This window comes from Penaeus japonicus, unplaced genomic scaffold (genome assembly GCF_977035675.1).
Source record: "Penaeus japonicus unplaced genomic scaffold, GWHDUDI00000001_assembly GWHDUDI00000010, whole genome shotgun sequence".
NCBI classification, from domain to species: domain Eukaryota; kingdom Metazoa; phylum Arthropoda; class Malacostraca; order Decapoda; family Penaeidae; genus Penaeus; species Penaeus japonicus.
In genome coordinates this window covers 7,554,883-7,566,643 of record NW_028234412.1, presented here as the reverse complement: position 1 = coordinate 7,566,643, position 11,761 = coordinate 7,554,883, and the positions used below count along the sequence as shown (strand labels likewise).

General features: G+C 47.1%; 1 protein-coding gene across 12 annotated transcripts in view; it reads left to right on the top strand.

The window, feature by feature from the left end:
* The window catches only part of Eip74EF (Ecdysone-induced protein E74), a 395,461-nt gene that overhangs the window by 170,913 nt on the left and 212,787 nt on the right, over nt 1-11,761 (top strand). For 2 of the 12 annotated variants that reach the window (XM_086540590.1, XM_086540592.1), the window contains exon 1: nt 788-1,415. The exons of 1 other annotated variant lie outside the window; for it this stretch is intronic. The gene's annotated coding sequence lies outside the window, so the exon portion shown is untranslated. Of the gene's footprint in view, nt 1-787; nt 1,416-11,761 lie in introns of those variants that run through there. 9 more of the 12 variants (XM_086540585.1, XM_086540582.1, XM_086540588.1 and 6 more) reach the window with 6 other exon arrangements.

The following is an 11,761-nucleotide window of genomic DNA, read 5'->3' as shown; positions in this document are numbered from 1 at the left end:
AATCCCTCCCTCACCAACCCCCTTTATTTCTCCCCCACTAGAGCCCTCCCCACTACGATCTGAGGCCCGTGAGTGGGGCTGGGAGTGGGGCAGGGCTAGGGCTACAATGGGAGATATGTATGGTTCAGGAGGGGGGTGGTTCGTGCCCTGTAGCAGGTGCTATGGCGAACCTCCTACACCGTCCATGCATAAGACTGCATCTCCTGGTTCCTGCACGACTCAGGGTTGCACAATTCCCTGATATGGTCAAGGGCTTGTCGCCATCCGCCCTTAACCTACTAAACTTCACCCACTTCTTTGGCCCACTGGCCCGAGCTGACAGCTCTTTGGCTTTTTCTGAGCCGTAGCTTTGGTCTGCGTGGAGGGCGGCTGCACTAGACCTAGGGGCAAGCAAATGGGTACTCACCAGCACAAGAAAATACGAAAAATGATGATATATCGACTTAGAGAAGGCAAAAAAGTGATGCGGGTTGTTCGCTAGGGCCACATCTACGAATTGGGGACAAGGTTACTGGGTGTCGGAACGAGGCGCCACTCTCGCTGCCACACGCCGATGATCTTCGCTCAGGCAGACGTCCTACGGCCCCCGCGCGGCTGGACGAAGCGCAATGAAACGCTCCTGACGTACTGGGATTTGTAGTGCGCGCGGGCCACGCTGGATCGAGGCGCACAGACAAACACACTCACCATCACTTTCGCTTGTTGCGGCCGTCCTTTACTAAGGTGCGTTCGTACGTGCGTGCGGACCTGTGACGGTCGGATCAGGCGTAACCTTCGCCGTGTGGTGAGGCAACGGCGCTCCACTGTGAAAGTACTCATTTGTTGTGCGTAGCTGTGAGAGAGCTCAAGCCGCTCGTGCTCCGCCGTGAAGCTTCTCGCACCTGTATCTTGTGACGCGCCCGTGACGTGTTGTGTGACGCCACACTTGTACACCACCAGCACACGTGCCGCCAGTTGTCTCTCTTGGACTGTCAGGAGCTGCCTGCTATACTCCACAGTCCCTCCCTCGCTCTCACACACACACGACCCCACTGTGCTGACACCCGGGATACCTACCTCGTGTGGATTTTGTGCCTGTGCCCGCCATGCAGTGTTCGGCTCGCTATTATACAGTGTTGCATCGTGTCCTGACCGAGTCCTAGTGCCATACCCAAGTGATCCTTGGAGTCTGACCGCAGATTGATCCGACGTCTCTGTGTACATTAGCGTGCTACCCTGCCATTGTGTGTACAATACTGTGCTACATTTGCTACTTTGTGTGTACTACTTATCCTGTGTTATATACAGTGCCGTGCTGATAGTGACCTCAATATACTACAACACCACTGGGTGTCTGAATCGTGAATGACTTGTGTTCCTGGATATCTGTACTGGCTTCGATACCTTCCTCTCACCTGAGCATTGATATCCCCACGGTAAGTGCCTGGCTCTGCCTTGTAGGAATTCCTTCGGGGCACAGTGTGTATGCACACTCTATTCGGATGCCTTGCACGCACACGCGCGCGCGCACACACACACACACACACACACACACACACACACACACACACACACACACACACACACACACACACACACACACACACACACACACACACACACACACACACACACACACACACACTTCCTCACTCACACGTCATGTGTGTATATATATGTATATATATGTATGTATATATATATATGTGTGTGTGTGTGTGTGTGTGGTGTTTGTTTGTTTATCTATGCGTTTATTTATTTATTTACATATATACGTAGATGATGTGTGCCTACGGATATCTGTGTATGTGAGTATGTGTATTTGACACGTTATACATCACATGTAAAACATGAGTAAATAACAGACGCCTACACGGATATCACTCCTATCAGTGCCACATTCCGCCCAGCAGTGCCACTCTCTGTGTGAACGCCAAGGCATTGTCCACCAATCCCAACGAAACCGCCTGAAACTTGAGGCCACCTGGAGCACCTTGGTCGGAGTTATTATCCCCGCCATTGCATCAGAGTAAAATTCCCCGCTCCTGCAGCAAGAGGAGCGAGCAAGGAGCGAGCAAGGGGAGAGACATCAGATTGTTGTTGGTCTGCATCCCGAGCAAGAAGAGTGACTGATGTGTCGTCTAGCTGGCGGCCTTATCGCTGCAGGTCGGCCAAGCACACATTAAGGGTGTTTGCAGGCGCAGTCAACAATGTCCCCGTGGCAAGTGGTCACTGGCCGCTAAGTGTAAACACACGGGGCCGCTGCTGTGCTTTTGGTTCGGGCAGCTGGAGCCCGAGGAGCAGGAGCAGGAGCAGGAGCAGGAGCAGATGAAGTTAGAGCAGGAGCAGCAGTAGGAGCAACAGCTGCAGTAATAGCAGCAACAAGAGGAGCAATATCTCAGAGCACTGGCCATTCAGCTGTTGACACTCTGTCCCAATCCACTGAGGCAGGACTAGGTTGCAAGGTCTAATAATTAGGTCGTGAATATTGCAAGCTCTGCCGGTTCTCCAAAGCAAACTGCACCGAAAGAATTGTTACGAAATGCGTCGCAGACTTCTTCTTCTCGCGTCTCCTGCTCGGATGCTGCAAGGGGAGATGCGGAGATGCGCTGATCGAGAGAGGGGCCTGGAGATTATAGGTGTGATTAACATCTTGGCTGACTGGGATTAGATAGAGCTAAATACTCATCAGTATGCATGGAGCGAGGCTGGAAAAGGAACGAATATTTGCGTCTGTGTAGCTGCAGTGCACAGGGTTCTGTTTATACGTGCATGTATCCATGCTTACATATATTGTATTTGCATGCACACACACACACACACACACACACACACACACACACACACACACACACACACACACACACACACACACACACACACACACACACACACACACACACACCACACACACGCGTGTGTGTGTGTTTATATATATATGTATTTATGTACATATATATAAATATATATATATATATAAATATATATATATAATTATATATATATGTATATATATATATATATATTTATATACATATATGTATGTAGAGAGAGAGAGAGAGAGAGAGAGAGAGAGAGAGAGAGAGAGAGAGAGAGAGAGAGAGAGAGAGAGAGAGAGAGAGAGAGAGAGAGAGAGAGAGAGAGAGAGAGGATGGGGGAGGGGGGGGCTGAGTGAGTGTATTGCGACAGTGACTTCAATGATGGTGTCGTACCGAGCCTACACTTTTCTTTCTTTCTCTTTTTCTTCCCAACTTCGTCTTCTTTGGACATAATCTATTTCTATGAATATTCTGCCTTCAGAAAAAAAAAATCGATAAACGACCATTTGGCAACTTCCTCCCCAATCAGCTCCGCGGACACAGTACCTGCCCACCAATCAGCTGACAGGATCGGTTCATTTCCACCAATCAGAGGGCGGGCAATACGAGGTTAACAGCGGGATAGGCCGAACGAGTGTCCTCTGGTCCAGTCATTTTAAAGGAATTCACCAGACGTCTTTAAGTATTGTCTTTGTTAAGAGGGCTCCAAGGCTGATCGCTGACTCAGGGCCCGTGGATCGTAAGAGGCGGTCGTAGAAAGTTCCCCCGTTTTTATAAGAGGATGGCGATCGTTGATTATAGCAATGACTTCATATCATTCGTTTGGCATTATCCACTGTCCAAATTGAGAGGTTTTTTTTTTTCTTCAATTCTCTCTGCTCTGTTCTCTGTCTGTCTGTCTGTCTCTCTCTCTCTCTCTCTCTCTGCTATGCTCTCTCTTTCTCTGCTATGCTCTCTCTCTCTCTCTCTCTCTCTCTCTCTCTCTCTCTCTCTCTCTCTCTCTCTCTCTCTCTCTCTCTCTCTCTCTCTCTCTCTCTCTTTCTCTTTTTCTCTCTTTATCTCCTCTCTCTCTCTTCACACACTCTCTCTCTCTCTCTTTTTCTCTCTCTCTTTTCCCCTCTCTCTCTTTCTCTCCCTTCCTCTCTCTCTCTCTCTCTCTCTCTCTCTCTCTCTCTCTCTCTCTCTCTCTCTCTCTCTCTCTCTCTCTCTCTCTCTCTCTCTCTCTCTCTCTCTCTCTCTCTCTCTTTCTCTCCTCTCTCTCTCTTCACACACACTCTCTCTCTTTCTTTCTCTCTCTCTTTTCCCCTCTCTCTCTTTCTCTCCCTTCCTCTCTCTCTCTCTCTCTCTCTCTCTCTCTCTCTCGCTCTGTTTGTCTGTCTCTCTCCCTCCCTCCTTCTATTTCCCTCCCTCCCTCCCTACCTCTCCCTCACTCCTCCCCTCTCTCCTTCTCTCTTTCTCTCTTTCCCTCTCTCCTTCTCTCCTTCCCTCTCTCCTTCCCTCTCTCCACCTCTCCACCTCACTTTCCCTCACTCCCTCCCTCTCCCCCTCCCTCCCTCCCTCCCATGTATTATTTTTTTCTCTCTCATGTTGCTTGTATGGCTGAAGACTTATGGTGTGCGGAAGTGACTGGGGTTGCGTGATCAAGAACACACACCCAGTGAGTAATAGTGACTATGGGAGAGATAGAAAAAAAAAGTGTAAGTCATAGTGCCTGCGTTGGGAAAAGCGAGCCACACTTTCTTCTGTGTCCTTGGCGAGTTTCACGAACCAGTGCAGGGACGAACCCCCCCCCCACCCCTCCTTCTCTCCTTCTCTCTTACCTCCACAGATATACTAATGTGTACTTATTTCTCTCTCTCTCTCTCTCTCTCTCTCTCTCTCTCTCTCTCTCTCTCTCTCTCTCTCTCTCTCTCTCTCTTCTCTCTCTTTCTCTCTCTTTCTCTCTCTCTCTCTCTCTCTCTCTCTCTCTCTCTCTCTCTCTCTCTCTCTCTCTCTCTCTCTCTCTCTCTCTCTCTCTCTCTCTCTCTCTCTCTCTCTCACTCTCTCGGTATCTCTTTTTCTTCTTCTTTTGGCTCTGTTTGTCTCTGTTTTTTTCTCTCTCTTTTATATCTATCTGTATATTTCTTTATATATATATATATATATATATATATATATATATATATATATATATATATATATGTGTGTGTGTGTGTGTGTGTGTGTGTGTGTGCGTGTATGTGTGTGTGTGTGTGTGAATGTATGTATACACGCACACTCACACATGTATGACCCAGTTGTTCTCAGACAGTACTTCGTGAAGGCTATAAACAGCTATGAATTACGCTGCTGTAGCATGTAACACACTTTCTGTGTACGAATGTTACTATGTTTTGATTACAGCTAATGTTATTGTTAACCATTATTTTTATTACCATACATTAGAAATGATAATATTATCATGAAGACACACACATACATACACAGTGCTGTTTATACATCTGCTACTATAGATGTATGAACACAGTGGATAACCCCCCACTCCATAACCCTCCCTCAGTAATCTATCTCTTTCCCCTCTTCCTTTCTATTTTCTCTTTCCCTCGCACAGCACCCTGCCCCCTCTCCATTTTCCCCTCCCATGACATCATCTTTTCTCCTTTCCTTTTCCCTACCATCAGCATCCTTTCCCTCTCCCTTTACCCTTCCACCCTCAGCACCCTTTCTCTCCCTCTCCCTTTGCCCTTCCACCCTTAGCATCCTTTCCCTCCCTCTCCCTTTGCCCCTCCACCCTTAGCACCCTTTCCCTCCCTCTCCCTTTGCCCTTCCACCCTCAGCATCCTTTCTCCTTTCCTTTGCCCTTCCATCCTCAGCATCCTTTCTCTCCCTCTCCCTTTGCCCTTCCACCCTCAGCACCCTTTCTCTCCCTCTCCCTTTACCCTTCCACCCTCAGCACCCTTTCCCTCCCTCTCCCTTTGCCCGTCCACCCTCAGCATCCTTTCTCCTTTCCTTTGCCCTTCTCACAGTACCCTTCCCCCCACCCCCACCCCCTTCCCTCCCCATCATATCTCCTGTAAAATTCCGTCCATTCCCCAAACAATGGCCAAAGGCGAGACCTTGTAAAGCCTTTGAATTAAACCTTTGCTATGATTGGTTCTCGCCCGACAATGGGTGACCTCTGACCTTTCGCCAAGCAATGGGGTCAAGTGTGCGCGGCGCGCCGGTAAGGGAGGGAGGTAAGGTTGTGCCGGAAGTACAGGTCAAAAAACACTCCAAGTGGCCAGCGACACTTAAGGGGGAAGTCGAAAAGGATGTCGAGTGCCGAGTGTCGTCACCTGAACGTCGTCTGAGTCTCGTTTGTTGCGGAAAGTTATGAACGTGTTTGTTGACTTTATTGCTCCTTCGACGGGATGAGGAGAGGCAGAGAGGGAGAGGGAGGGAGGGAGGGAGAGAGAGAGAGAGAGAGAGAGAGAGAGAGAGAGAGAGAGAGAGAGAGAGAGAGAGAGAGAGAGAGAAGAGAGAGAGAGAGAGAAGAAGAAGAAGAAGAAGAAGAAAAGAGAGAGGGAGAGAGGAAGAGAGATAGGGAGAGAAAGGGGAAACCTGAAGGACTACTGTGTGGGCGCTCTAGGGGGTCACTCAAGCCTCCCACTTGGCCCATCACGTGAAGACTCTCGGGGCGGGAAGATAAGTATTTGGCCAAGATACCCCTGGAGATAGACGCGCTCTGGTTTCAAGATCCCGTCCGAGATACAGGTTCGATTCGAGCTCTGTGTAAACCCCAGCCTCGGATCCTTTGCGGGATTTGGCAAGTTCGAGCTGACCTATGTGACCCCACCTGACCCCCATGGCGCCATAACGGATGTTGCACCGTGCCCACCCCCAGCTGCCTTTAATGAGGGTTTGCAACAATGGCTACTGTGTCGCGGAACACTGCATTCTCAGACACCCTTGAAGGAAACGTCTGTTAGAAGTCCGATCGAACTTGTCCCTCTCATGGACGTGTTTACCCAACGTCTTCCTCGTCATCTACTCGAGAAGGAAAGTTTACTGATTCCGCAGTTAATGTCCATGGAATATTAGCCCCCCAAAGTATGACGGTGTTCCCTTAACATCAATCCTAAGAAAGTCGACGGGCTGATGGATGGGCAGACAGGTTTTGCAGGATGGGATCGCTGCAGATGATTATGCAGTACAGGCTGTTGGTTGCGCCTTCGTTGGAGAGAGCTTCGTGGGTCAAGACTCACAGCTATAGATGAAAAAGAGAAGAGGGAAAAGGAGGAGACGGGGGAGGGAGATCTGGAGGAGGAGAAGACGAGGGAGAAGAAGAAGAAGAAAAGGAAGAAGAAAAGGAAAAAGAAGAACAAGAACAAGGGGGGAACTAAAATGGAACAGGAGAAAGTAAAAATACTCGAAGAAAAAATGAATAAATCAAGAAGAGAGAATTCTACGAAAGAGGCACAGTGTCAATAAAACAGTCGATGAGACTGAGTATCAAAAAAGATGATTATAGACTGCGAGAGGATTGCCAAGTGAGTGAGAGGGAGAGAGAGAGAGAGAGCGAGAGAGAGAGAGAGAGAGAGAGAGAGAGAGAGAGAGAGAGAGAGAGAGAGAGAGAGAGAGAGAGAGAGAGAGAGAGAGAGAGAGAGAGAGAAAGAGAGAGAGAGAGAGAGGTGCTGAAAGAAAGAGTAGGAGACAGACAGACAGACAGAGACTGCTTACGTCAGGCCATGTGACGGGACGGAATGAGACCAGTGTTGTGTCTAAGGCCGAAACGATAGTCCGTTTAATACGCCTTCATGAAGAGACTCTTGGGAAAGGCGCTCAGTTAGTTTGCGTAAGATCTTTCTCCATCTTATAATCTAGTAATTGCTGTTAGATTGGATTGCAGCGAGTAAGGGGGCGAGCGAGAAGGAATGTAAGACTTATGAATATACTTGTGGGTACACCCGCACACGCAAAGAGAGAGAGAGAGAGAGAGAGAGAGAGAGAGAGAGAGAGAGAGAGAGAGAGAGAGAGAGAGAGAGAGAGAGAGAGAGAGAGAGAGAGAGAGAGGGGGGGGAGGGAAAGAGTAAGAATGCTTTCAGACCAAAGAAGAGAGAGTGTGTGTGGTGTGTATCAGCATGTGAAAAAGAGAGAGAGAGGAGAGAGCGAGAGAAAGAACGGAGACAGAAATAAGGCAGGAAAAGTCCAGCTCGCGTGCAGGGGAGCGCGGAAAACACGGTGTTGTGGAAAGTGAGGTTCAGCGCGGTGGTGGAAGGTGCCAAATTTGCCTGTATGTAGTTTTGCGTCTCGTGTCGTTTTTTTTTTTTTTCTCTCATTATTTAGTTTTTCCTTCCACTGGTTTAGCGACGATATGAATTATCTCATTTATCGTTCTTTTTTAAGGATGAATTCACGAGTGATAACGACACAAAAAGGCAAAGCCCGCATTGTGCAAGAGGCTCGTCATAAACATATAAAAGTCGCCCAGAGTCAGGGCTGCCAACACCCAGCCAGCCAGCCAGCCAGCCAGCCAGCCAGCTAGCCCCGGGCTGTTCGACATTGACCAAACACGTCCGTTTATGCGAGTGTAAGAGAAAGTGTTTCGCTAAAGTGAGCTCACTAACAAGGGGAACGCGAAAACCACTTGCTGTCGCGCGTTATATGCTTTCCATATTTCAAGAAAGTTCGGTGAAGATTCTGAGATTTTTTTAGTTTTTTTTTTCGTATTGCTTTTAGAAGAATATTTACTTTCTTTATATATATTTATTATATCTATTTATCTGTTTATGTGTAATCAGTTTTCAGTATTTCTTTTCGTCATATTTTAAGGCCATAAAGCGAACGGACGTAACGCGATATTCTGTCGTGTACGTACATGTACGCATTTGTTGTATCCATGTGTGTGTGTGTGTGTGTGTGTGTGTGTGTGTGTGTGTGTGTGTGTGTGTGTGTGTGTGTGTGTGTGTGTGTGTGTGTGTGTGTGTGTGTGTGTGTGTGTGTGTGTGTGTGTGTGTGAGTTTCCTTGTACGTGCTAGCCCATAGCGTCCTTTTATTCGTCCGTGTCCGTCCATGCGCATCCGTCCGTGGCTTTACGGACGTGAGCGCTCTCCCACCTCGACCTCCAAAGCACGTAAATGAGGACCCTCAGCTTGCCCCACGTCCTGTTCCCTGCGCGGCCTAGCTAACAGGTCCTTCGAGGATCACGCGCCTCGAGTTACTCCCATAGCCTTGACCTCCTTCTGAGACCGGAGCAGGAGGCACGAGGGCGAGCGGTGCCGGGGGGTTGGGGGTTGGGGGTGGGGGTATGCGGGAGGGGGGAAGGGAGGAAGGGAGGGGGGAGGGGAGGACCGAGTCATACGCTGTTGTTATTTCATCCATGTCCTTCGAAGGCAAATGCTGTTCATGTTGTTATTTTGGGATGTTTGACAGGAAATGTTGAATGAGAAGGTGTGTTTACATTTTTTTTGTTTTCTTGTTTTGTTTTGAATGACACGTTGAAAGAGTTAGTTTGTTAAATGTTTGTTAAGCAACGATGAGTATGTTGTTCTCTGCAGTGAGGAATAAAAAGAAGTGTGTTGTGCGTCCAGCGAAAACGAGAGCTTGTTGAGAGAAGACATTTCGTGGAGTTTTCAAACAGTGCGATGGTAAGATACATTTTGTGTCTGTGTGTGTAAATGTGTGTGAGAAAGAAAGAGAGAAAGAGAGAGAGAGAGAGAGAGAGAGAGAGAGAGAGAGAGAGAGAGAGAGAGAGAGAGAGAGAGAGAGAGAGAGAGAGAGAGAGAGAGAGAGAGAGAGAGAGAGAGAGAGAGAGAGAGAGAGAGAGAGAGAGAGAGAGAGAGAGAGAGAGAGGGAGAGAGAGAGAGAGAGAGAGAGGAGAGAGAGAGAGAGAGAGAGAGAGAGAGAGAGAGAGAGAGAGAGAGAGAGAGAGAGAGAGAGAGAGAGAGAAACATAGAGCCCTCGAGAAAATGAAACATGACCTTAATACTGTTGAGTAAAGCGGGCATCACCGAATCACGCGTCATTTTGAGATACTTAGGTCATAAGTAACGAGATGTGAAGCGAGGCCATTTCGCTGACCGCCGGCCAATTAGTGAGCTAACTGGTTCGCTTTATAATTTGTTCGTTGTCGTTAGAGCGGATAGAGGGAAGGGGGATAAAAAGGATCCTGTTATTGGTAGGGAAAGTAAGTAAATCTCAGTTGTTGTTTTTTCTTGAGAGAGAGAGAGAGAGAGAGAGAGAGAGAGAGAGAGAGAGAGAGAGAGAGAGAGAGAGAGAGAGAGAGAGAGAGAGAGAGAGAGAGAGAGAGAGAGAGAAAGAGACACGGACAGATCAAGACACCACTTCATTGATGGCAAAACACGTCACAGACATTTGCTACTACTAAAAATAACAATAATAATAAATAAATAGATAAATAAAAACAAGTCCCGAACTTGTCCAACTTGTACATTTACCTTCCGTGTGATAGCATACTAAGTATACTACTGTACCCCGATGTAAAGTTACAGTAGCTTCTTTGTATTGTGGTGAGATCGGCGAGGAGACTGAGCGGAATCAAATGTAACTTATAATGAGTAATGTGGCGTTGATTGCGCCAGTGATGTAAGGGCAAAATAGACTGATAGATCATTAGATAAATATCTGATGGATATATGTCATGATGGATTTATCGCCTGGTAAATAAATACCAACACTTTTAATAGTAAATAGATCAAATAAAAGAGAGGATGAAAGAGAAAGAGAGATAGAAAAAGAAAATAAAAAAAATGTTTGCTGTATCGTGATGCTCTTTCATCTTACTCACTGTATTCGTCCATTACTTTAGCACCATTTTGGTCAGCCTCACCATATTCAGCTATTCTTTAATTAAGGATCATATAAGCAGGGCATTATCCACGTCATTGCTAGGAGAAATAAGGACCTACAGCGGCACCTTAGCTAATTGTTTGTCTCGTATACTCATCTCGCTAGAAATTGCAACGTCACAGGTCTCTAAATCTCGCGATCTGTGTTTCGTGTTTGAGTAACATTTCGCGCGAGTCAGTAACGACGGTCTCGCGTGCTGTCACACTACGGGGAGCGTGCGTTACGAAAAGCGTGTCACTCTGTTATTCACCCTATATTCCGGGCATCATATTCGTTTTCTTTTTCTCGTCTGTCTTTTTCTCTCTGCTTGCCTGACTGCCTGTCTCTCTCTTTCTTTTCTCTCTCTCTCTCTCTCTCTCTCTCTCTCTCTCTCTCTCTCTCTCTCTCTCTCTCTCTCTCTCTCTCTCTCTCTCTCTCTCTCTCTCTCTTTCTCTCTCTTTCAGTATGTTCTTCCTGCTCTCATCTTTAATAAAGCGTACACTTGTTGGCTTACATCACACTTGTGAAGAAAACACAAGGACACGCTTCTGCGAACTGACTGAGAAATTGGCCCGAAATTTTACAATTGATATCTTGATTATCTAAATTACCGTTGCTGTATAGTTATCATTATTGTTATTATTATTGTTGTTGTTAATGTTTTTCTTATCAGCATCAGCATCGTTATCATCGTTGTCGTCTTCATCATTATCATCATCACCATCATCATCTTTACCTTTACCATTACCATTATCATTATTATTATTGTGTTGAGGGAGTGAGAGCAACGTAGAAGAAAATTAACAAGGTATGGGACAAAATGTGTTGTATTAATTGTAAAGTGTGTGTGTGTTTGTGTGTGTGTGTGTGTGTGTGTGTGTGTGTGTGTGTGTGTGTGTGTGTGTGTGTGTGTGTGTGTGTGTGTGTGTGTGTGTGTGTGTGTGTGTGACCTCGAGATCGACCTTGTAGTACACCTGCTCATGCCTCTGGTGAGACTGCTGATGGTGGTGAGGGCGGCTATGGTGTTGGTGGCGGCGTGATGCTGGTCGGGATATTGTTAGGAGTATTGTGTACTTGATATGAGTCCCTTTGTAGGTGGTTCTTCAGGATCGCTTACTTGGACCTTGAATGTTTTTACACACACACACACACACACA